This window comes from Prinia subflava, chromosome 5 (assembly GCF_021018805.1).
Source record: "Prinia subflava isolate CZ2003 ecotype Zambia chromosome 5, Cam_Psub_1.2, whole genome shotgun sequence".
In the NCBI taxonomy this organism is placed as follows: domain Eukaryota; kingdom Metazoa; phylum Chordata; class Aves; order Passeriformes; family Cisticolidae; genus Prinia; species Prinia subflava.
In genome coordinates this window covers 13,891,483-13,915,451 of record NC_086251.1, presented here as the reverse complement: position 1 = coordinate 13,915,451, position 23,969 = coordinate 13,891,483, and the positions used below count along the sequence as shown (strand labels likewise).

The following is a 23,969-nucleotide window of genomic DNA, read 5'->3' as shown; positions in this document are numbered from 1 at the left end:
AAATTGATTATAGTAAGTAGAAAATGTAGGTGGCTCCACTTATTTGCATCACTTTGCTTACTGAACTGCTTTAGTTTCCATGAGTATGATAGTTTCCAGCTGCGTTGTAATAGACATTTCATAAAGATTTAGATATACCCCAAAATATTAATATATACCAAAATGGAAATTTTTCAAACTCTATTACCCCAAGCTCTTTGACAGAGAGTCTCTGTGCTGTGGTTTATAGTATTCTCTTTCTATGTGGGTTATATTTTAATTTCCACTCTCTAGAAAGGAAAGATTTAAAACACTGATAATTATATGGGCAGAAAAAAATGAGTGCTCAAAGGCTGGATGGTGCATACCACTAAACTGTGACAGGTGTAGCTTTTGGGGGATGTTTAACATGTGAAACTTTGGTATTTGGGACTTTGAGAACTGTAGTGAAAATGCCTCTTTGCTGCATCTTCCGGGCCTGAAACACTGTGTGGCACAGCTTCAGAAAGGTTTGTTAGCCTGAAAGCTGATGCAGCTGGAGCAGGATTTCAGCCTGAACCTAAGACAGATATGGACAGGATATGTCATGTAAACATAGTGCACTCAGTGTCCTGGCTTGATTAATTTGTCTGTTCTGATTCACTTTGTAATAAAGCAGTGTAGAGGTGTGACTGGCTGATTGGGTATTGAAAGCTCCAACATTAGCCAAAGGAAAATACACATGGAATAACTAGGTTGGAAGATACCTTTAATATCATCGAGTCCAACCCATGCAATTGAAACCAAACAAACCTTCAAACTTTTATGTTAATTTATTTGGTTTCATTTTGAAGTGATCCCTGTTTCACACTGCTTAGAGGTTCAGTTTCTCTCATTCCTCCTTTTTCACAGGAGATCTCAAAGCATTAGAGAAAGGTGATTTACAAAGATGTTTCCCCTGTTTTACTCCAAGGTAAACACAGGCATAGAGAGGTAAATAGCATGCCAGATACTGAGTCAAAACCAGGCCTTGCACTTTGGTGTGCTTCCTTCACTAGACAATAGTGATTGGGAAATTTTGACTAGTGGGAAAATTGTAGGCCAAATGCTAAAAGTTGCCTAGTGAATCATTTTATGAGGAGATATCGAAGTTCACTGCATGGTTATCATGTGGGTGTAAGTCTGACACTGTAATTGTATATGCATGGTGGTTTCTGTCTCTAAGCTGTGCTGGCTTCAACAGCAAACTGAAATGCCTTAACAGATTCTTTTTATCTATATACATACACACACATATAATATGAAATAATTTATCAAATTAATTTCTGACACTCATTATAAAATGACTGATGAATTGCATAGATCAGTATGCTTTTGCAGAAGACAGTTTGGAATATAATAGCCTTATCATTTGTTGAAATCAAGTGAAAATAGCCAGAAGGATGAAGTTGACTGTGTGATGTTTTTTCTTCCATAATTTACTTAGTTTATCCTCAGGACTTAAAAAATTAGCAGATATAAAAATATGAAGGCTTCAATTGTGCAGAGTGTTTAACACATTGGGTGATAAGTTCAATGGTAATTCAGAGGTAAAAATCCCCAATTCATAGAGTAACAAAACCAAATAAGAAGTTTGTAAAGGATTTGAGCACTGTTTTGTGCATTCTATCACAACTCAGATGGGAATGGAGTTCTGGAGTGAGGTGTGATATCTGGGACTGCAAAAGATTTAAAAAGCAAAAAGAATTTCTAGTGGTGAGTGTATTCAGATATCTAAGTTGCTTGGTCCTTTAGTTAGGGCTGAAAGAGAGCTGGTTTGTGTGGCCCAGGTGCAGTGTTTTAGAAACCCAAGGAACAGACAGTTCTCCTTCCTCTCAGCTGACAGACACATAAAGGTGTGCATACAGTGATGCCAGTAGGGACTGACCAGGTAGACCAGGATGCAGGGAACCTGTAGAGAAGGACACATGGAAAAAACTGAGAGAGGTTGTGCATAATGGGGCAAACCCAGAGAGCTGGTGCTCAGAGATAAGAGCCATTCTTTCTTCATGGTATGTGAAGATAGAGAAAATTGCTGTTGTGTGCAAGCTGTTAATTTGGACAAGACGATTTGGTTCCATTGTACAGCTGTTATGCAGGTTCCATTATGTATGCATATTTCCATACTGTACAGAATAAATTATGTAGAAACACATACATGTATGTAACCACACACTAATCTAGGGAGCTATTTGAGTAAAGAAACATAGCAGGAACTCACATCCCTTTTCTTCCTCTCTTTGGGTCAAATCTCCTTACATATAATATGTGAAATTTCAATAACTTGACAAGTTTTTTTCCCTGGATGTACATTTTATTCTGCTGTCCATCAGTGCAGAGAATATTGTGACTTTTGCTTGGCTGTATGAAAGTGGTGCTGGAAAAGTGAGGAAGCAGATTGTCTTTGCTCAGTGTTGGCCAGCAGAGTTCCCAGGGTCAAGGTGACAGAGCACTATAGTTACTCAGAGGTACAGGTTAATGGACCCAGTTGAACTTGTGACGTGTCCAAGGCTAATCAGTGCCTTGTTCTGCACCAAAGCAGCAGGACTGTGCATTATTTGACTGCTTTACCAGTGTTTCTACTGTGCAATGCCTCTAGCAGCTGCTCTGACAACCTGACTCTTGTCAGGCTCCTGCACTGGATTCTTAGATTGCTGCTGTTCTCTTACATGTTTTTCTACATAACACATGTATATTCAGCAACTAGCAGAGGATGTGAAGCCCCATATTCATGGAGGCACAGACTGTACCTGGACAGCTCTCTAGCTGCTAAATGGGAAATGATGCAGATAATTTGCTATCTAAGCAGCCCTGATCTTAAAGCATGAATTCATATTCTGTGTAGAGTACTAATGCAAATTTTATTACTTACTCACTAAAAGAGTGCTGGCATACTTAATATATTTTAAGGAGTAAATAGAACTTTTGGGAAACTGTGTACTTGCATTGTGCATATCAATGCAATAGCCATACCAAAATGCCTCTAAAACACGCTGCTAAGTTGAATTCTACAAAGGAAAATAATGAGACTTTCCTGACTGTAAGTTGTAAAGGATGGAGCCACCTACCACTATGCACTAAGTCTGTTTTTCATTAGACATTAGCTATTTTTTTTTTCTTTATAAATAAACTACTCAGTGTGTTTTCTGTCTCACAGAGGTGGTTTTATTCAGGAAAAAATAACAACTAAATGGCAGCCAAAGAACACTAGTGGATGATACATGTGTCTGTGAAAACAGGTTCACATATCTTAAGATGTGATTATCTTGGCTGAACAGAAGTTTAAACAAATAAATAAATGGTAGTACTGGCTGATGACAGTGATATCTCAAAGTTGTAGGAGACTACTGTGAAGTTCTGACTATTTCAACCATATTGAATGTAGCTATGTAGCTAATTTTATTAACATTTTGTTTGCCACTTTTTAAGCAGCTCAGGTATTCGAGTGTTAAGTAAATTGAATTTTCCATCTTTGCAAATAAGTGTGGTTTCCTTTTCTAGGTAGGTCGTGTAAGTGGCTTGCATGTCATCGTGTTAATCTTTTCCAAGGCAAGTTGTCTTGTTCTTCAGGATTGCGACTACATGGTAAGGGAGTATAGTGGCAAAAACATGGCAGAATCTGTGTAAAAAGAAGAAAAGCAATACAGAGTGTTGACACATGGGTTTGAGATTATTAGATAAAAAGGACCATGCCTATGATTTAATTTGCTTAACCTGGTCACTTGGTAATTTATCAGGAGAGGAATTGGATTGTGTTTTTCACTGAGAGGCAGTTTTGTTGACACTGGGATTTGAATTCACACAGTAACTTCCCTCCAGGGTGATGAACCTGTAAGTAAAATATAATGCAACAAAGGATTAAAAATTCCTGAAAAGACACTTTGCAATCATTTTTGTCCCTTAACGGTCAATTAGGGATCACTTGAGAAAGGCAGGAGATTTCTGGGAATGAGCAGACATCAAGGCCAGCATAGCTGTTCAACATCTTATCCAACTTCCTACTGTTGTGACCTCTGAGGAACGCTGTCAACGCTGCGCTGGTATGTCTGGAAGGGCTTGGGCCGCGATCTTTGTGGCGAAGATGTCACGTTACAGAGAAAGTAGTTTTTTCCCTCAACTGTTGGTAAAAAGCAGGTCAAGTGGGGTTAATCTTGACTACTAATGATTCTGGCCTTTTCAGAACCGTATTATTTGTGGTGCTGAGCAGCTGCCTCTGCTGCTGCTGTTTGGACCTAGTGTTGGCACTGGAGGCAAAGCTTTGCTTCTTTGCTGATATCAGGTTGTGTTCCTGTGGGTGCTGGGTGACATTTCAGCTTGCCAGAGATGTGGACTGCATGGCAGGAGGAGGATTGGGTCTGTGTACAGTTTTGGTGGTGCAGAAAACGAATGAATATTTCTGCAGATTTGTAAAAAGGAAGTTACTTAAAGCTTCATTTTGTCCCTGGAATGTGAGAGTTCTTTCTTTTGAAATTTTGTGTGAAGTAAATTTGCTAAAAATCCAGTATTCAAAAGCCTAGAGCCTCAAGCACCATGAGGTTTAAGGAAATATTTTCTATTTGGTTTAAATCTTTGAAGATGCATTGACAGACTTTCTCCTCTAGCATATTTTAAGAAAATACCATCAACTATTTTAATTTTGTGTGTTCAGTGAACTTGTTGCAATGAATAGTAAACTGGGAAAGGGCAAAAATTAACCTCTATTTAGGGTGTTTTCGTGCATTGCTGTCCTTTGATGAACAAAGAACAAAAGCAGAATTTATCACAGCAAGTTGGGGTTGTCTACTTTGAGATATACAGAAGTGTATCTGAAGCTTCTGCCCAAAAGGGGAAGAATTTTCTGTTCTGTGTTTTTCTCTGTGCCTAGCCCAAGTATCACCTGGCCCGTGGTGATTTCAAATGTTTTCCTTCTGCCTCGCAGTGTCTAAATGGACACAGACCTCTTCCCAGTTAACATACAACAATCTCTTGTGCTGACTACTGAACTCTGATCTTTGGCTGGATGCGCTCTTGTTTCTTTAAGCACATGTGGTGCAGAGCAGACCTGGAGCTGGGTAATTCATAAGAGCTGGGTGTTATTGCTATTACTACTACTTGAGTGAGCCTGTACTATTTTGCACAGCAGTGTGGTCACCTGGCAGCAGGTCATTAGCATTTTAGGTTTCTTTCCCTCACAACAACGCGTAACATGCTAATTAGAGGGTTTTGAAAGCTAAGCAACCTGGTTTAAAATCAGACATTTTAATTTGCAGCTTTAATGGCTATATTATACTAACAGGCTTGGCTTGGGGGTGAAGGGGAGAGGAGCTCTTCTCATGTTCCAGTAGAAAGGTCCAATATAACAGAGGCTGACAAAATTAAAAACCTCATAATTTGACCTTTGCCTGGGATAAAAGACTGTTTCATAACAATTTCCTTTTGTTCTTTGTTTAAGCCATTACTCCAAAAGGAGCCTCCGATTAATCTAAGTAAATGCATCATTACAGTCCTAATCCATGTCCTTCTGTCAGTGTCTGTTTTAATTAAATAAGAAACACTAGCAGAAAGATATCACGCACAAAGCTGTGATTGGAGAAAGAGGGTTGTTTGATCAGGGTGAGATTAAAAAAGGCTTTACTCTTTTGTCCTTTTGCTCTAGATGCCATAATGTAGGTTAAAGGAAAAAAACTTGTCTAATAGTTTAGCACATTGTGCCCCATTATAATATCTAAATAACAAGATTTACCCATGAAACTGTCCCAGACACTCAATTAATTATATACAGAACACTCCGAAACAGATGATATGGCTTGGTTTGAGTAATTTGACACATTAATATGTTTGGGACTGTGTACACAGTTGGCCAGAAATTGTATTCAAGTTGCAGGTTTTTTTATATTAAATAAAACATTGATTAAAACTATTTAGGTACTTTTTTTCTTTTTACTTCTTGTGGCTCACAAATTGTAAAGATTATCTACTGCAAGCCCCTGATTTTTTAAAAAATCATTTTTGTTTCTTACAAATTCAGGACAATTATTTTACAATGGTGAAGGATTGAACGATCCATTTAATAAATGTCATAACATCCAAGTAGTTAATATTGCTAAAGCAATGGCTATGTAAGAGAGTCTTCCTCAAGGTAGTGTTTCAAGATCCCTGTGGTGAGGGTTTTCTCCCATATCCAGGCCATTATTTGATGTAATGAAAAGAGAAAGTGTGCAACACAGAGATTGTTAATTAATTTAGCCTAACAAGATGAAGATAAATGAAGCAAAGCATGGATTGAATGAAGCAAGAGGTCTTATTTACAATTTAATACTACTTTATATTAGGCATTTTTCAATTTACAAAAAAAAAGAAGCTTAAAGTAAAGGTGTTCTGCAAATACATGCAAGAAAATTTTTTATTTTATGAGCAGTTCCTAGAACTGCTGAAAATACCTTTTGGGTTAACCTTTAACTTTAAGTTTTTGTCTCTCTTTTTTTTTTTTTTTCTCCTTCCCTTTTCAGAATTATTTTTCTCAATTTGATTTAAAATATGTTGAATAGGAATGAGAAAAATCCTAAACTTTTTCCCATTGAAATCAATAGCAAATTACCAGTAGAAACTCTTGCAAGCCCAAATGTTACAGTTTTTCATTGTTTATGTGAATCTGGAGCCATAGCTTATTTTTGAGCAATTTGTGTGTAGAAAGTTGCATTAAGAGGTATCACTATGAAAATACAATAAGATGTGATTTTAGTCTGCATTCCAAAGTGTACATCTATTGTTGCTCTTGTTTTCAACTGCCTTATTGCAGTGAAAGCTAAGAGAGGAATCCAGGATAGTGTTAATTAGCAATGATTTTATGTAATAAAACTATGATTTTTGATTTGGGAGAATATTTTCTCTCAAGACCATGTTTGTTTTAAACATTTGTGAAAAGCAGTAGTTTCTAATTTCTTAACAATTAAAAAACCCCCAAGATTAAAAGGCATGTCAGAGATTTTAGATGCCTCTTCTTCCCAGTCCCAGATTTAAATAAAGACTATCCAAAGCTAATAGTAAGCTATAATTTGCATCAGTTCAGTCAGTGCATTCCCAATGACAGAATTTAGGGTATAGTTCTATAAAAATGAAAGTTAAAAAAAAAGGTTCTGTCATTTTTAATATCTAAAATCTAATTAGCAAACAAAAGTCCTGTGTTGTGACTGACTAGAGATACTTTTATTAGTTTGTCCTAAACCCTGAATTGTAAATGATGACCAAACATATTAGGCCTTTTTTTTTTTTTTTTTGAATAAAACGTCTTCATTTTTACAGATGAATTGGGTCTGTCCACTATTTGACCTTCTGCCATGATTGCTGTCTGCAAAGGAAATGCCTTCCTTCCTTTTGCAGTAGCTAGACAGGACAGCGTTATCTGCAAGCAGTGTCACTACAAGCAGTGGTCGCCACAAATAGCATTATTATGGTCCCTATGTTTTTATCTTGGGGGTCATGAACAAATCCATGCAACTGCTTCTAAAGATTTCAATAAATAGGACTTTTTATCCAGACAATTGGCTTTTATATTACTTTTAAACAAAACTACTAGTCCATCAAGAGTTTCAAAAGGAAAACAATTCTACAGAGTGCTGGTATGGCAGCACAGACCAATCATTATGGCACCCATTCTCCAGTCCTTTATTTTTCAAGTCCACAACAATAGGTTGTTGATTCAATGGACAAGACCAGAACAATTAAGTTCTCTGTTTAGCAGCAGTGCAGCATTTTAATGCCCTCCTCTAATAATGGTCTCATTATTGTTATTCTAAGACTGGGCCTCAGGAGGAGGAATATTTGCTGGAGGTACGTCATTATTTTGCAAATTTCGATTAGCTCATCATGTTGTCTGTACTGTGAAAATCGTAGCTAATTAGGGCAGTCAGTTAGACTACCAGCTTTTGAGCTTATGAGTTAAAAGGTAGCACACTTGATAGGCCAATGATGTGAAAAAGGTGGTAAAAAGAGGGATTAGAGCTGTTGCCTTAGTAACTCTAACTTCCATCTGTGCGGGAACAATGGACCTGTGTTTCTCCACCACCTTGGTGTAAAAATTGGTTTTGTTTCTAAAGGAAGGGGCTTTTTATGACAATCTGGAATTCAGCCTAACAGGGTGTAGTTTTAGTTGTTAGAAGAGACCATTGGAGGATAGGAAAGATGAAAGGTCATGGCAAGCTCCAAGGACATGAAAGGTCATTGTCTCTCATAACAATAGTGGATTGTTTGGTCCCATTATTTCCAGCCAACTACTCAGTCAGGTGATAGAAAAGATACTCCCAGTTTAGTCAGGTGGAACGGGAGAGAAAGATAATGCACCTACCAAAGAACAAAAGAGAACTATAATTCGCCTTTATTAAACAAAGTTGCATTTATTTGTGACCATCCTCTGAAAAGGGTTGTTTACCGACTTACTATTCCAGCCTGCTTTGTTCAGCACTGCCTCTGTAGGCCATCACATCTCTGGGAAGCAATCCAATGTGTTAGAAAATGTTGTTTAAGCTTTCTTCCCATGAAGAGGAGCCCCCAGGAGTACCACTGATGTGATACTTAACAGTAAATTTAGTTGTTGTAGCTTTCTCACATTATTGGCGTTCTTAAAAGGTTTTCCTTCAAACACAGAATAAAATTAGCTATAAATATGAAATAAATTTGCTTCAAAACTTTATAGCATTTTATCATAAATTCTACAGCACATATTGCAGAAAGTTTACAGCAAACTGTATTAGGCACTGTTGAACTGAGAGCAGAGACCTATAGTTCTGTAAAAATAGATTAGCTATAGGACTGCTCTTATGCAAAGGGAAATAGATAAAGTCTCATCTTTAAAGTCTCTGTGCAGAAGCTTTAGGAGGCTCTGTGCCTTTGTTTAAAGAAAAACCAGAACTACTGTCGTATTATTTAATAAAACAGCTCTAGCAGAGTTCATGACGAAAGAGCATTTCTGTTAGTGAATAGAGCTGTCACCTCTTATATTTTCCAAGAGCACCCAAACTCCCAATTTACTGTTTTTCAGAAAGACTCTTTTCCCCCTTTTTATTATTTCCCTACTTTTGTAGCATTAGGCCTTAGTCATCCGTGCAACAAGTTTATTTTTCTTTTCCTCTTACCTCTGTCCATAACCAAAACACGTCCCAGGGTCGATCATGTATCTTCTAAAGACTAATTACTTTAGGTGAGCATTTCCAGAATGTTCCACATTCTTATATGAGATCTCTGAACTCTTTTAGCAGGTTTGTTTTATAGTCTTTTTACTCATTTCACAACAGAGTTGCCAGAGCTGGACTGAATTTTTGTGAAACTGATAACATATATGTAATTTACTACTATTACACTTGAAAATAAAAATTATATATAATTTTTAGGTATCCCATCTTAAACTGTTCTGACCTCATTTGAACTCCCCTTTTTAGCTATTCTGGGCCTCTCTTATCTCATTTTTACTCCTGGCCACTCTTGCTCTTGCTTTCTGACAACACAGATGGGTGGCCTTGCACAAACTGATAACTGTGGCAATTTCTCAGCACACTATTCACTAATAAAAGATGTTATTTTCAGAATTAGGCAGGCATGTGTCATACTTGCTCACTGGCTGAAGATGAGAGGTCGCGCTGTGGCTTCCTGGGAGCGTGCAGTCTTATGAGCCATTGGACTTTACAGCTCCCAGGTTGTTGATGCATTGTTTTACCAGCAACTAGGTTTAGTAATTAGAGTCTTTCAGAGAAAGGAAGTCTTGCTTTAAGTGTTTGTAAGCTTTTAGATTTTTAAGATAGTCTATTCTTAACTTTTCTCTTTAGCTTGCTATTTAGTTCTTGTTTATGTGCTAGCCTATGTTTTGTTATTTTTGTACTACAATGAGCCGAAGAGTGTAGGCTGTTGAGTTCAAAATGGGAGCCCTGCAAAGGGTTAACCAGCAGAGAATTACAAATGAACTATCAGGAAAGTTGATTATTAATCCAGCAAGAGAGAAAATATCCTTCCAGTTAGCAAGAATTAGTACCTGAAGAGCTGATAATATTGTTCGGGCTGTCGGTGTGGAATGGCAAAACCAGGTAAGCTAATCATCTTCTCAGAGGAGCAAATCTTTTCTTTCTGTTTTTCATTATAAGAGAGTTTAGTTTTTAAAAGAATCTTTGTTGTTTTACTTAAAGTATCAGCATGTGAAACAGCATATGTTGATCCTCAGTTTCCTCAAATGAATGAAAGAAATTAAGCTTGTGTTTAACTTTGGTAAGAAGATACATTTCTAAGCCACATTTCTAAGCTCCGCAATGTATGTAACTGTGAAATATCATAACAATTCTTTCCTGGTTTGTGGTTGAGTGTGAGAACTGATTACAAAACCTGAAGAGTCCTTTGCAATTGCAAGCTAATATATTACGTAAGTCGGTCTTTAGTTGTGCATGGACAAATTGTGGGGGTTTACAGGAACTTTTATGTTGCAGAGCTCTTTCATTCAGTTATTAGATTTCAGTTTTCACACTATATGAATGATTTATTTAAGTTTGTTTTGATATTGTGAACATAGTACTGTTTGTTAAAAAGCTTTTTTTTTTTGATGGGGTCTTAAAAATCTATGATCTGGGGTTAGAAGGAAATGGATGTTTGGTAAACATACCACTGTGTTTACACAGAGAAATGCAAATGAAACCATTATATCAGTTGAATACAATCTCATAATTTTGGTAATTTTTTAAAAACTATGAGCCCTATCTTGGGAAAACTTTCAAATTTGTGCCTCTGATACTAGTAAGGTGTGATACTACTAAGATATAGTACTAATCAGGTATGATAAACATTTATGTTTTTCAGTGTAGTCTTTGCTATATAGCTTATTATAGGAGTTGTGTGAAAGTTTTTAAATGATAGTCTAGTACTGTGGAAACTAGAAAGTCAGTATAGAGCACTTGATAACTTTTCCTAATTGTGTGGTGTTAGTTAAATTAGCAGCACTTAAAAAAATCCTGTTTTGCTTGTAGAATGGAATTCAGTATGCACATGATGTGACTACAGCATCTGTCTGGGTGAAAAAGAGCCCAGATTTTAGCCTGTTATGTTATGTATGAAATAGCCTGAAAGCTGTATGAAAGGGATTGTGGTGGTACAAGACGGAAAATACCGATAAAAACTGAAAGTATTCCAAATTTAAAGGATAAGCCCTTGTAGCAATGTGATTCTACAGGGTAACTTTTCATGAGCCATAGAGAATGAAAGAAATCTTTTAATTTTAGGAATGGGATTAAGATATGGCCTCGGGACAAGGAGAAAGAGAAAGGAAGAGGAGGCAGTGTGGAAAGTGAAAGGGAGAAGTGGCGTTTGTCTGACAGCGTCATTGCTTCGCATGTGACTTTGGCCTCCTCGAGCAGAGGGACAGCTGCTGGCCAAGCTCCCTGAAGGGCGTCTCACCACCTCAGAGTAAATTAAAGTCCTAGAATTTGCTGATGATGGAGCTATAAGGGCAACAAATGGTGGCATTGTGGGAGCTATGCTAAATATTCAAATATACATGGGGGCAAATAACTTCCCACATTTTAGGCACAGTTTAGCTGAGTATTTTAAGGAGAACGGGGGCAACGTAAATAAGATGCCTTTTCCGTGTTTGAACACCAGCATCTAGGAAATATATAAAGAGCAAGAAACCCAATGATGAAAAAATTATCACACAGGAAATGATATACGTAGAAAAAACAAGATTGTAATTAGTGGAGCAAAGTAAGAAACTGATTAGAGAAATGAAATTTCCCAGATGTTTAAGGAAAAAAATGAAAGTTAAATTAGATAAGCTCTTTTAACTAGTATTGGAGAGGAATGCTTCCTTCAGAATGGGAAAGCTAAACTTAAAATTAGAAAGGAGCTGGCAACTTGAGTTTAGCTCAACTGTTTTCCTGCACGAGTGACTCTTTGGAATGCTCTGCTTGGAACATCATCAGGAACAACTAGTATAGGGCTGCTGGGGGAAAAGTAAAACACAAAATGAAACTCTCTGTATGCTTATTTGGAATGATTAAGGTGATTATATTTCTTATGTGTGTACTAACCCATAAATGGGACAAATTGTTTGGATTTTGAAGTAGTACTTCAGGATTTAATTGTATTTCGTGTATATATGCAGTTGACACAGAGCTCTGGCACTGTACTGGTGCAACTGGTTCATTTTAAAATTAATTGTAAGCATTAGCTTATTGGCAGAATCCTAAACCATCAAACGCTACCTGCAAATGAACAGAAACAGTCTTGATGCCCTCAGCTATAAACCAGTGTAAATTAGCTGTTATTTAATTATTTATATCAACTGGGATAAAATAAATGTTCTTAAGCAAAAGATAGAAACAAAAGATATCAAGCAGAAACTCTGGGGTTTTTGTGTCCATTCCAGTGACTTGTTTCAGCAACACAATAGTGTAACCTGTGAAAAATGTCCCCCTACAAGGCAGTTTAGCTGGCCCCGCTGCTTTTGTGCCAGTTCCTGTTCTCAGTTGTGTATTACAGGAAAAAAAATGGAGAAAAAAAAACTCCAACCAAAAAAGTTAGACATGTCTGGAATAGGTTGATAAGAACATCATCTGATTTACTGGAACTAGTTTGACTGAGCAGGGTGTTCATGTTAAGTAAAATTGTATTTTCTTCAACACAGACTGTATAGATTCCAACCTGTTTAAAAGCTTAAGGTTGAGGAGAGATGAAGCTCCAGAGGTCTGACTAACTAGGCACACATCTGGAGACACAGCTGCACTCAGGGGAGGCTGCAGAAGCAGTTAGCCTGCAGCAAGCAAGCCGCTCATGTCACTACATGGTTGGTGCAGTAAGATGAGACGATGCGGAGGGTGGAGCATAAATATCTATATGTTGCTTGATGCTCCACTTTACAAAAACCTGTTAGTAGCCAGCAAGAAGCTTGTCTACACAAACAGATGGCCAAAGCAAAGTTTGGGCAAGGTTATTTTTGTTCCTTGGACCACACCTTGTGTGTGGTGACAGTACTGGAGAGAGAACGTGTTTCAGTTCATTAGGAGCTCAGTGAAGCTATATGGATAACACTGAAGTGTTTTATAAGATTCAGTGTAAAGCTGTACAGTTCAAGGAAGCTCATGTCTTATTATCTATGGCTAAGGTCAGTTATTCACACAATGAGGGGGAAACTCTTTCATAAACAAGTAGATAAATACGGTGCAGGTGGTGCTTAGCCTTGCTTCAGGCTGTAGTATTACCAAAAGATCTCACTAACAACTCCAGCTTTTACAGACTTCTTATGCAGCATCAGCAGCGTAGAGTGGTCAGATGTAAAATTACAAGGTTGTGTCATGGAAAAAGGACAAATCTGGGGCACTTACGTGGCTTTGCATACAGGTGTCTGTAAGATGTTAAAGAGAGACTACAGCATCATTAGAACTCTCCTTCTAGAGGAAAATAAATTGTAAAATGCTAGGGCTGGAAAAACAAATTGAACTCACCTCATCTAAACATCAGAATAAAACAGGCCTAGTGTCTTGTGGGTTTTGCTTTCTGCAAACTCTCTAGTGTTCCATGTGTTTCAAAAAAGCAGGTTATATATGTAGGTGTTTATTAGCACTTGATACGTGTCTGATAACATAGAAAAATCATATAAAACTTCATTTTGCCTTTGAGGCTATCATTTTCACTGTCTTATGGAAAATAATTATATTTTACCCAGCTGCAAAAAGAGAAGAGCTTGAAGAGTTAATTGAATCACATACTGCTAAAGGAAAACATTTTCTTTCCTTTTCTTTCCTCATCTGAAGTAGGACTTACATGTGTTCCTCATTACACCCAACATATTCCAGTAGTTTTTTAAAAAGACATACTCATGAAGCAGTGTATTCTCAAAGACACATTATTTTCAGCTACTAAATCCTGGAGCAATCGAACACGTGTCATTTTTCACCTTCTGAATAGAGTTCTGTAGCTGTAGTGGATGATGGCACATAGAACTGTAAAATGTAATCCCCTGCCTGTCTTTACTATACAGATTTTGGGTGTGTTTTTATAGATGCCAGAGGAAAATCTGCTGGCATTTCTTTCAAAGATAGTACAAATTACTGTTGGTGTAGTTATTAATTATTCTGCAGTCTTTAGGCCAAATGTTTTAATGGTAGTAAAAACCACACAAGAACAACCAACCAAGACAAAACCCACAGCAAATTTACTTTGACTGTAGTCACCCAAGTTTGTGAGAGCCAGAAGACAGCAGACTGAGTGTGTTCCCACAAATGGGTCTCTTCTATAGACCCGACTGATGAGGTTGTGATGTGCAGGTGTTCAGTGTTGGAGGCAAGCAGGGGTGTTCAGAACAAAGTGGAGATTTTTCAGGGCACTTTCTGCTTCAGTAGGCCAAACAAACAACCTCCATGGTGCAGGGAGAAGGCCAAAGCTGGACACTTCAGCTGCACGTCCTTTTGGCCTTTCTACCTCTGAACAAGAATGGATAAAGTAAAAAACGTATAACAGTGTGTCTGCTGTCTAATGCTTTATGCTCATGTGCAAGTTTCCTGGCATTTTACAGTGGGAGAATCATGTTTAAACCTCAGTGAGCATCGCAGTAGCCAGATCCTAATTATTTATGATTTCTTTTCTCTTTTCTTTTCTTTTCTTTTCTTTTCTTTTCTTTTCTTTTCTTTTCTTTTCTTTTCTTTTCTTTTCTTTTCTTTTCTTTTCTTTTCTTTTCTTTTCTTTTCTTTTCTTTTCTTTTCTTTTCTTTTCTTTTCTTTTCTTTTCTTTTCTTTTCTTTTCTTTTCTCTTCTCTTCTCTTCTCTTCTCTTCTCTTCTCTTCTCTTCTCTTCTCTTCTCTTCTCTTCTCTTCTCTTCTCTTCTCTTCTCTTCTCTTCTCTTCTCTTCTCTTCTCTTCTCTTCTCTTCTCTTCTCTTCTCTTCTCTTCTCTTCTCTTCTCTTCTCTTCTCTTCTCTTCTCTTCTCTTCTCTTCTCTTCTCTTCTCTTCTCTTCTCTTCTCTTCTCTTCTCTTCTCTTCTCTTCTCTTCTCTTCTCTTCTCTTCTCTTCTCTTCTCTTCTCTTCTCTTCTCTTCTCTTCTCTTTTCATTTTCCTCAGTACTGTGTTTGTCTAGTTCTAATTTAAAGAACTGTTCTACCTCCATATTAACTTGGATTTTTAAAAAGTCACATGTACAAGCATACACCCCACTTTTTTGCATAAAAATATGAGCTAAATCACAAATGTCCTGTTCTTTCTTTACCAGGGTAGGCTTTTAGCATTCATTGAGGTAATATATATGGTTTACTAGTGTTTATACAGAATCTTTCTTTTCTGTGATTTTTCAATAGACTGCTTTTTCTTTGAAAATAAGTATTTTTAGGACGTTGTTAATTTAACCTTCTACTTTTCCCATCAGTTGTAGTCTGTTTAACACTATCACCACCTTAGAGAGCACTGCGCTGAGGGAAAACAAAGTAGCTGCTGGTGACCCCGTGACAACTGTCTGGTAAACCTGATTACTAACCTAGAGCGTTGTTTAATCTAAAGGCCAAACAAAACCCTGCAGGAGAGAAACAATGTTTTGTTCTAAATGCCTATTAGGAAGGGAGCTGCTGTGTTATAAGCAGCAGAATAATAAGCCTCCCTGGCTTGTCGGGGTTCAGATCTAGGCATTCAGCGCAAACTTGCCGAGACTTCCTATTGCAAAGAAAGAGCCAAGTTTTGGAATTGATGTCGAAGTCAACTAAAACAATAATCAGTAATAGCAGCTTTGTGTTTCAGGGAGGATCAGAGTCTGCTTTGAGCTGTACTGATACAGTTCTAAAGATAGGACATGGACTTCATTAGGGTTATTCTCTCTCGCACCCTACAGCTGTGACATGGAATCCAGAGTTACTGGGTCTTCTGTCTCCTGCTATCTGCTTTTGTTTTGTTTTCTTTGCAAGGAAAGAAAGGAATGAATAAAAGTGACTCCTTCATCTACTAATAATTTCTGCATTGTATGAGAAATGTCACTTTCCCATTTTCCCAAAACTGAAGTTTTCAGGGAATAAATTAAAACAAAGCTCAGTGTCAACAAATAAATGATTGAGCCTTTTTATAAATCATGTCATTCGTTATCCTTTAAGGCTATAATTGACATGCCTTAGGTCACAAATGATCATATAAGTTGTAGAAATTTTAATTCATGAGGTGTGATGTTCTGATTTTACTTCCTTAGCTCCAGCAATGAAGCACCAATTTCAATATAAAAAATATGTCAGTATGGTAAAATAACTCTTCAAAAATTACTAGAACCACCCAAAATGGGTTGACTGATACCAACCAAATCTAGAGAGACTGAAACATACAGTAGGCGATAGAAAGAAAAAATAGTTGTTGTTAAAAAATATATTGCTTTGTGATGTTGTTTTTAAAACCAGAATGGAAAGAGGTCTCTGCTTTAGAAAATTTGTAAGCAAGCACTGTATCAGTTACTGTAGTTCTCACTACCAACAATTAGCATAGTGAATTCCATCCATATTATGTATAGTCATGTCACTCTAAACAACATATAATTATATGAGAATTTTTACCTCCATATTTATGTATCTGTGTACATAAGCATGTAGACAAGTACATGGACACATAGATACAAGTCCATTTCATCCATTATTTATATGTGTTCTCCACATGCAAGTACATAGATGAACATATATATGCATCTAAAGGTCGTGTACACACGTACATGTGCACAGCAATACCCTGTGTGATTTTCATACTAGTATTTGGTGCAAAGCCTCACACTGCCTTAAAAATACTGTCTGTCTTCCATATAATTCTACTTTCAGAGATGACAATCTGTAATTTAGAGGACTAATACACTATCAGCAAAAATTATTGAGAATTACTTGATAATATTTGGAGTAGGTGAGAGTGCTTATGATTCTTCCAGGCCACTGGCAGCAGTTTTATTTGTATAATGCATGGGTCAGTCCTAGAGTAGCAATAGGCCCATGTCCATCCCTGTATTCTACCTTGCACTTGTAGGATATCTGTTATTAAACAGATAGAGAATTGGACATTGTACATGATTAATTATTAGCTAAGATATTATTAAAATTGTATTTAGAGATTATAGAGATACTATCAATATTTTTGCCAATTAAAAAAATTCTTTTAAATCTTTTTTTAAGAAATATTTCAGGAGAAAAAATACCATTTTGATAATATGTGTAGTAGTCCATGAAGGGCTTAAGTCTCCTAATATTTATAGTAGTCTGGAATATAATTCCTTTTCTCATTGTTTCTGTTACTGTCTTCTATAGAATACCATCATCCTCTAATGTGATATTATATTGTAAAAACTGAAAATTATCCTAATAAAAATAGTTTTCAGATGCTTAATTAGATTTTTTGTGTTTGCTAGAAGAAAGGTATTTTAATAGCTTTGTTTCTTATAAGACTAAGCAAGTATTAATTCTGTTTTCTAGTATTTGTCCTACTTTGCTGATCAGACTTCTTTAATTATAAGAAATTAAGAAATATAAGAAAACACTTTTCAGTGCCATAAAAGATAATAAGACACATGCTTGAACCCACAGATAATGTTTTATTACATCCTTGAATTCAGTTGACAAGTGATTAACCCCAAAAGTTGCACCAACATTTTTAATAATAATACCACTGATGATTTTATTTTAATGATAAGAAAAATCAGTGATTTTTTTTAAACATACAATTTCAGAAAGCACTTATTCTCATTATAGGATGTTACAGAGTTTTTGTGGCATTGCTGGGATTCTTGTGTGATTGGTAGGGATTTGCTATTGACCTGAGAGTATCAATATTGAACTACTGAGCACTTGTATATTTGTGTTCAGTGGTGGTCTGAGAATCATGGACTAGTAATAAGGGGCAAAAAAAAGGGGGGACTTGTGTTCCATTTTGGTTTCAACAGCTTTATTCCCACCTAAAAACTTTTTTGAATACTGTCAGTAATTTATTCCTCCTGCAGATGATTGTGGACTCACTGGTAATGTTTTGCTGGCTTTACCTTTTTAGTTTGCAGATAATCTTTCCCTTTTTTGTCTTCAGTGTTATTTAATGCTGTTGTCATAGCTGAAGACCCAAATCTCTCTCTCAAGTCCATGAAGTAGTATTAATTTAGTTTCATAAAACCTCATAAAGACCATTAAGCTTTGTAAAGGCACCTGTACTTTGCTTATAAATTAGACATCAGATTACAAAGTCAGGCGTGCAATTTTCATAATTTGGAAATAATACTGGATCAAGACTCTAATACGTTGGTCTGTTACCTTATAACTCTGGATAGTGGCAATTTTTCTCTCTGCTCTGTTACAAACATGGCATAGTTACCCGACCTTTGTTATCCTATTGTTCTGGTTTATAGGTTGATAGCCATTCTGTGAGCTATGAGGCGTGGACCTGCCCCTGCTGCATTCCCTGAACTAAAGAGAAAAAGAAAAACAAGAAAGAAAGGAAAAAAGAATCCCCCTCCACTAACCATTAAATTGTAGGGTGATCTGGAGATAAAAGCAGAATCTTTTTTTTGCTTTTCAAATATTTGCTTGGCCTTCAAAAGGTATTTGCCTTTTGTGTTTACATTGGATTTATTTTTTTGGTCTACATGCAGAAAGAGAATGATACATTAAAGAATAATGGACAATAGTGAGGAAAATGCTCTCAGTTTTCACATCTAGCCTGTATTTTCTACTTTAGGTTTATTTTTTTAATCTTGTCTACTCTATTTAAATAGAAACTGCTGAGTATTGTAAAGGGTTGTAAATGTGAAAGTATCAGATGAAGTACAGTACAAGAAGATTATCTACAGGTTGGCAGGCAGTAATGAGAGTTGGCAAAATGCCATTTTTCTCTATGAACCTTTGGGACCTCAAGTTATTCCTGTGTGTGGCAGAACAATGTAAGGCTTCAAAAGCTAGTGATCTGTCTCTTGCAGGAGTGTTTTCTGCTGTTCCTGAGCGAGGCAGGTGAGGTTTGTCTCTGTAAAGTTGTATAAATCACCAAGGCAAAAGGAAAGATGCTTTGGCTGAGAGCTGATGTCTGTGTCATATCATCTTAAATTCTTTCCCTCTGGATGGCATTAGAGCTTCCTTGGAACCTGCATTGTCCCTTGTGGATTTACTTTCATTGAAAGAGCAGGGTTTAAACAAGTTTTTATAAAATATAATTTGATTCAAAACCCCACACTCAAGGGAAGCAGCACTTTGTGACAATTGCCTGTTCAAGTTTATCTTTTTTGTTGCTCAAGTCAGTCCCTTTGTCATTTTACACACAACTACTGCATCATCAAAAGCTTGTGAGATGAAGATATTTCCCATATTTTCTTACTGTAATATTTCCTATTTTTGGTGCTACTAACCTAAAAAAAAATGACCCACTGATTTATTTGGAGCATCTTGATTAATGTGGTTTGAAAACAGGGGCATTTATAATAGATAAAAATATATTTCACCACATGTATGTCATAAAGCTCTTAGTATGTTGCAGTTTGTGAAAATTACAGTCAGTTAATAATGTGTCAGCTCCCCACTGTGTGCTTCGTAGGATACTGAATGGGTGTTACAAGATTTATTTGCTGGATTTTGCAGGTTTTCTGTAGCGTGTCAGATGCCTTGCTGATTGCTTGGTGAAGCCTAGAGCATGAGATCCCTCCTGCAATGTTTACTTTAAGTCAATCTACATTTGCTTAAAAGTATGACAGGATTAAAATCAGATCACCTCCTTGGAACTTTCCCAAAAGCCTCTTTAGTGAGACTATTGTGTGTAATTTAGAGGCACACTTACGTAGGAATCACGATTTACTTCATAGTTCTTAGAATTACAGGGAATGGATTGGTAGTAAAATGTGTATTGTAGTGCTGCTAAAGTGATAATAATATTGCAAATAATTTATATACTACTCTGGGATTTTGAAGGGAGGATAGGGAGTTACTTTATTGACTTTGTTAGTAAAGTAATTACAAGTATTCTCTCTTCTTTTAAAGCTTTCATTCTTATGTATTTCCTTGACCTGTTCATGTCTTCTAATTCTTTCATTCATAGAGAGAATTACTTGGCCTTATTGATACAGTGTTATTTTACACCTAAAATCTTAGAAAGTGGGAATGCTCAGTTAAGTTTTGAGTTCTTTTTATTCATTATCATTCTAGTGATTTTTTTTTCTTGCCAGGAATACATTTGAGCATTTCTGTTTAAATGTTTCCATTCATGTCCTGCAGTGTGGGCAGCCTTTAAGTTTAGTTAAAAGGTGCAGAAATACTTGTTTTCAGAAAATATAAAATCCTGAAGAGGATGACTGGGATCAAAACTGTAGGCCTGTCAAGATGGCAGTCAATATGGGCAATGCACAGGCGCTGTCTGTGGTTTCCATTGAACTGCCATTTAGAATGTTATATCAGGATAACATGGTTTGAACTGGGTGGGTTCTATTTCTATGTGACTTCAAGAGCATCGAGTCCCCACTTGTATAACAATTGGATTTAATAGGAAAAAAAAAATCAAAGGGAGTTTAGAAAAAGAGAAATTGTATGAGCTGATTTAGGATTTGAGGCTCTTGTCTGATGCTAATAAAGTTTTCTGATGTCATTCTTTTTGTAGCTATAATGTACACTACAGAAATAATTTGTATAATGTGTGCTTGCGTGTACTATCTTGAATGAGGTATATGTTTATAATTTCTGGCTTTCAGATTTAAATCTGTGAACACAGCAAGAGCTCAATGAGTTCTGATAATAATAGTCCTATAATGCAGAGATCCTGAGAACTTCCTTGCAAATGGAAGGAGTCATTCATCTCACAAAAGTGGTAGAAAAAGAAACTTGCCAGAGTTGCAAAGAATAATTTCTGCAAGGGTCACACAGAATACATTAGATCATAATCAAAATATTTTTGAGACATCTTATGATTTTGAGAGAGGTAGTTAAAAACGAGCTTTGAAATTTGGTGTTTCAAGAAGTATATTTCAGATCTATCAGTTTGTCCATGTTTCTATCTCATGCGCCTTAGACCTACACATATTGAGAAACACAGGCTTTAATTCTCTGTCTGGCTTCTACTGAGACCGTATATCGGGAGAGTAAGGCTCTTTTCAGGTAATTATTGGGGGAATTATAACCCTTATTTTCTTTCAATTTCTCTTTCCCAGTTTGTGTTTTACTGTGTATGCAAGTAGGAGTGGTAGAAATTTCTAGAATTAATATGGAACGAAAATTTACATTTTAAACTTTGTTGTCTTTTTATTTGCAACTTCTCCAAACTTTCTTCTTCATTTAAAATTTACCTTTCTTTCCTGCCTTGTGAAAATACATTTATTTTGTGTTGGTTTATTTGGAAATATCAGAGCACTGTGGGCAGGGTTCTTGGAGATATCATAGAGACTGTTTCTTGCATGCAGAATGACATGGTCATTTTCTTTCTGTCTTGTACTTTCCCATTTTTAAATATTTGTTTATAATTGTATTTCATTGTGGAAGGTGTTTTCCACAAACAGGCTAGACTGGCACACTGCTTGGGCCCCTTCAGGGGGCCCTGTGGTTCTGCAGAGAGTGATATGAGCTGATAATATTTTTCTATCTTTCTGGCTCAAAACTTGGAATGTTTGAAATACTAACTTGCATCTGGTCATTTTCATAAAGTTTCTGACAAATCTAGAGGAGTCATTCCCAAAATCTTCTCCTGGTATATTACCACGCTGGAATAATTCCTGTTCAACCTTCCAGTTGGCGTCAGTTGACAACTTTTTTGTAGGTGCTGACATTTGGTCTATCAGGCACCTTAATCTGTCTTTCACTGATTTGAGTTTAACCTGGTCCCCGGGCTTGTTTTAAAGTGCCTCCATCCCTCCTTTGCTCCCCATGCCCCCAAACCCAGTGCCTGGTGAAGCCACCTGGGAGAGCCGCAGGCATCTCTTGATGTTGTTATTAACCATTCAGGAGGAGGATGAGTGGGAAGCACTCCACAGCCTCAGGTGCCCTTTAGAACGGTCTGGTGCCACGGCTGTTAGAGCTAGTGGGAACTGCAGTGGGAACGAGGGGGAAGTGTGGACCCGTTCCCATTGCTGATCCACCAGGTCTGCCTCGTCAAGCTGCACTTTAAAATATCCCGAGTGAAATCCTCATTCTGCTGAAGTCACTGGGTACTTAGGCATTAATTTTATGTCAGCAAGGATTTCACCAGTATTTTTATTTTGCAGCTGTAGAAGGGGGGAAGCATGAACCAAGATGAATGTGACTTCACGTTGTGAAATAGATTCTCTGCTAGGTTCATCCTTGCCTTCCTCCCATCTGAATAATTGTAAATGATAGTCTCTGTTAATAAGTGTGTACTTTGTCTAAATTGCATTTATTTTTCTTTTGACATGTATACCATTTTACTATTAATCATCCCCTTCTGCTCTTTACTGTACAAAGACACTGTTGTGCTGATGGAACATATTTAATCTTTGGTATGTTGTATTTTATTTCTATTGTTGCTTTCCCATTCCTTTATGGAAAATCTTTCTTTATTGACTCTTAAATCATAGGTTAAGCCCTTATTGAAAACGTCTTCTGTATGTACTTCTTGTGAGTGAAAGAAGTTTTTTGAGGTTATAGGCTAGGCTTATACAAATACTTCACTATATAGTAAAAATTCAGAGGTCTTCTGTATGTTATCTAAAGCTAGAAATACACCCATTTACTCAGCAGCACATCATAAAAGAGATGCATACTATGTTCATGTCTGTCAGTTCCTTAAGTCATCACTCTACAGCCTTTTTTAAATTCTCTTTTTATTGAAACCAAGAAACAAAACAAAGACAAAAAAAGGCAAAACCAACATCAATTACATGTCAACATGACATCAAACAGCATAATATATCAGAAAAATATATGTATGATCTAGTGACTCAATGATTTCTGTCCATATGGCATTTACAGAGAGGTAAAGAAAAGGCAAATAGCTGCACATCTTTATTGGGAAAGATGTCCAATATAAAATTGGCCATCTTGACAGCATCAGAAAGCTCTCAGCTGAGATTACTTGGAAATAAATAACACAGAGATGTTCCAACAGTCTTGCTCTTATATATATTTAGAGTTTTGTGCAATGAGCATTGTGCAGGTTTAAGTCTTTGTATAAAAAGATTATTTTAAGGATGGAGATATTCTGCTTGCTGATGCTAGGTCCAGGTTTATAGATGGACGTGCAGTACAGCTGAATGCAGAGTGATGCAAAAATACAACGAGGAAAAAAATCTCTGAAAACAAATATGACTATCTGGTGAAACTATTAAAACGAATACTGACTCCAAGCCTATTTGTATATTTGCTGAAAGACATATAAAAAAGCCTCTTTGTGTAAGTGCTAAACACATGAAAACCACTGAGAATCAGTTAAGCCCCTAAAATAATAATCTGGGAATTCCATTCATTATTATAGCAAAGGGCATAATAACTTTATGGTAAGTAGGGAAGGGTGGGAGAGAGGTGAGACTGTGGGGGTGGGAACTAGAGAAAGAAACCCCAGAAAGATCCAGAATCAAATACAGCCTCTGTTATTTGAATTTGTTGTTCATTTTCAATGGACTGATAACTGGAACAGCTCAGCCTGAACTGCCTGGCTCGACACTCCCCGTTCTAAGGAACTTGGATGTGTTTCACAGCTTACATCTGGACAACAGGGCACAGGGAAAAAAAGGCACAAGGATGGATCACATTCTCTTTGCACAGTTAATGCTTGAATCTAATATAATAATAAATGTACGGACAAAGATATGTACGCGTAGGCATATACATTTATATATCTACACACGTGTTCATGTCTGTATAAATCCAGATTCACCAGGGGTTTCTCCTCATTTTTGTTGTTAGCACTTAACAGATCTGTGTTCTGTCTCTTCAGAGTCAAAAGAAGTTATCTTCTCGAATTTATTTTTCTTTTTTTTCTTACCCAAGCTGACTATTTATTCAGTGCTATCTGAGACCTCTTTTTGTTACTCTTATTACAAGTACAACTATAGGCCTCA

The 23,969-nt window shown here is 36.7% G+C and overlaps 1 protein-coding gene across 4 annotated transcripts in view; it reads left to right on the top strand.

The window, feature by feature from the left end:
* The window catches only part of SOX6 (SRY-box transcription factor 6), a 367,386-nt gene that overhangs the window by 95,414 nt on the left and 248,003 nt on the right, over positions 1-23,969 (top strand). The window contains exon 1 of one of the 4 annotated variants that reach the window (XM_063398071.1): positions 9,546-10,049. The exons of 2 other annotated variants lie outside the window; for them this stretch is intronic. The gene's annotated coding sequence lies outside the window, so the exon portion shown is untranslated. Of the gene's footprint in view, positions 1-9,545; positions 10,050-11,245; positions 11,413-23,969 lie in introns of those variants that run through there. One more of the 4 variants, XM_063398074.1, reaches the window with a different exon arrangement.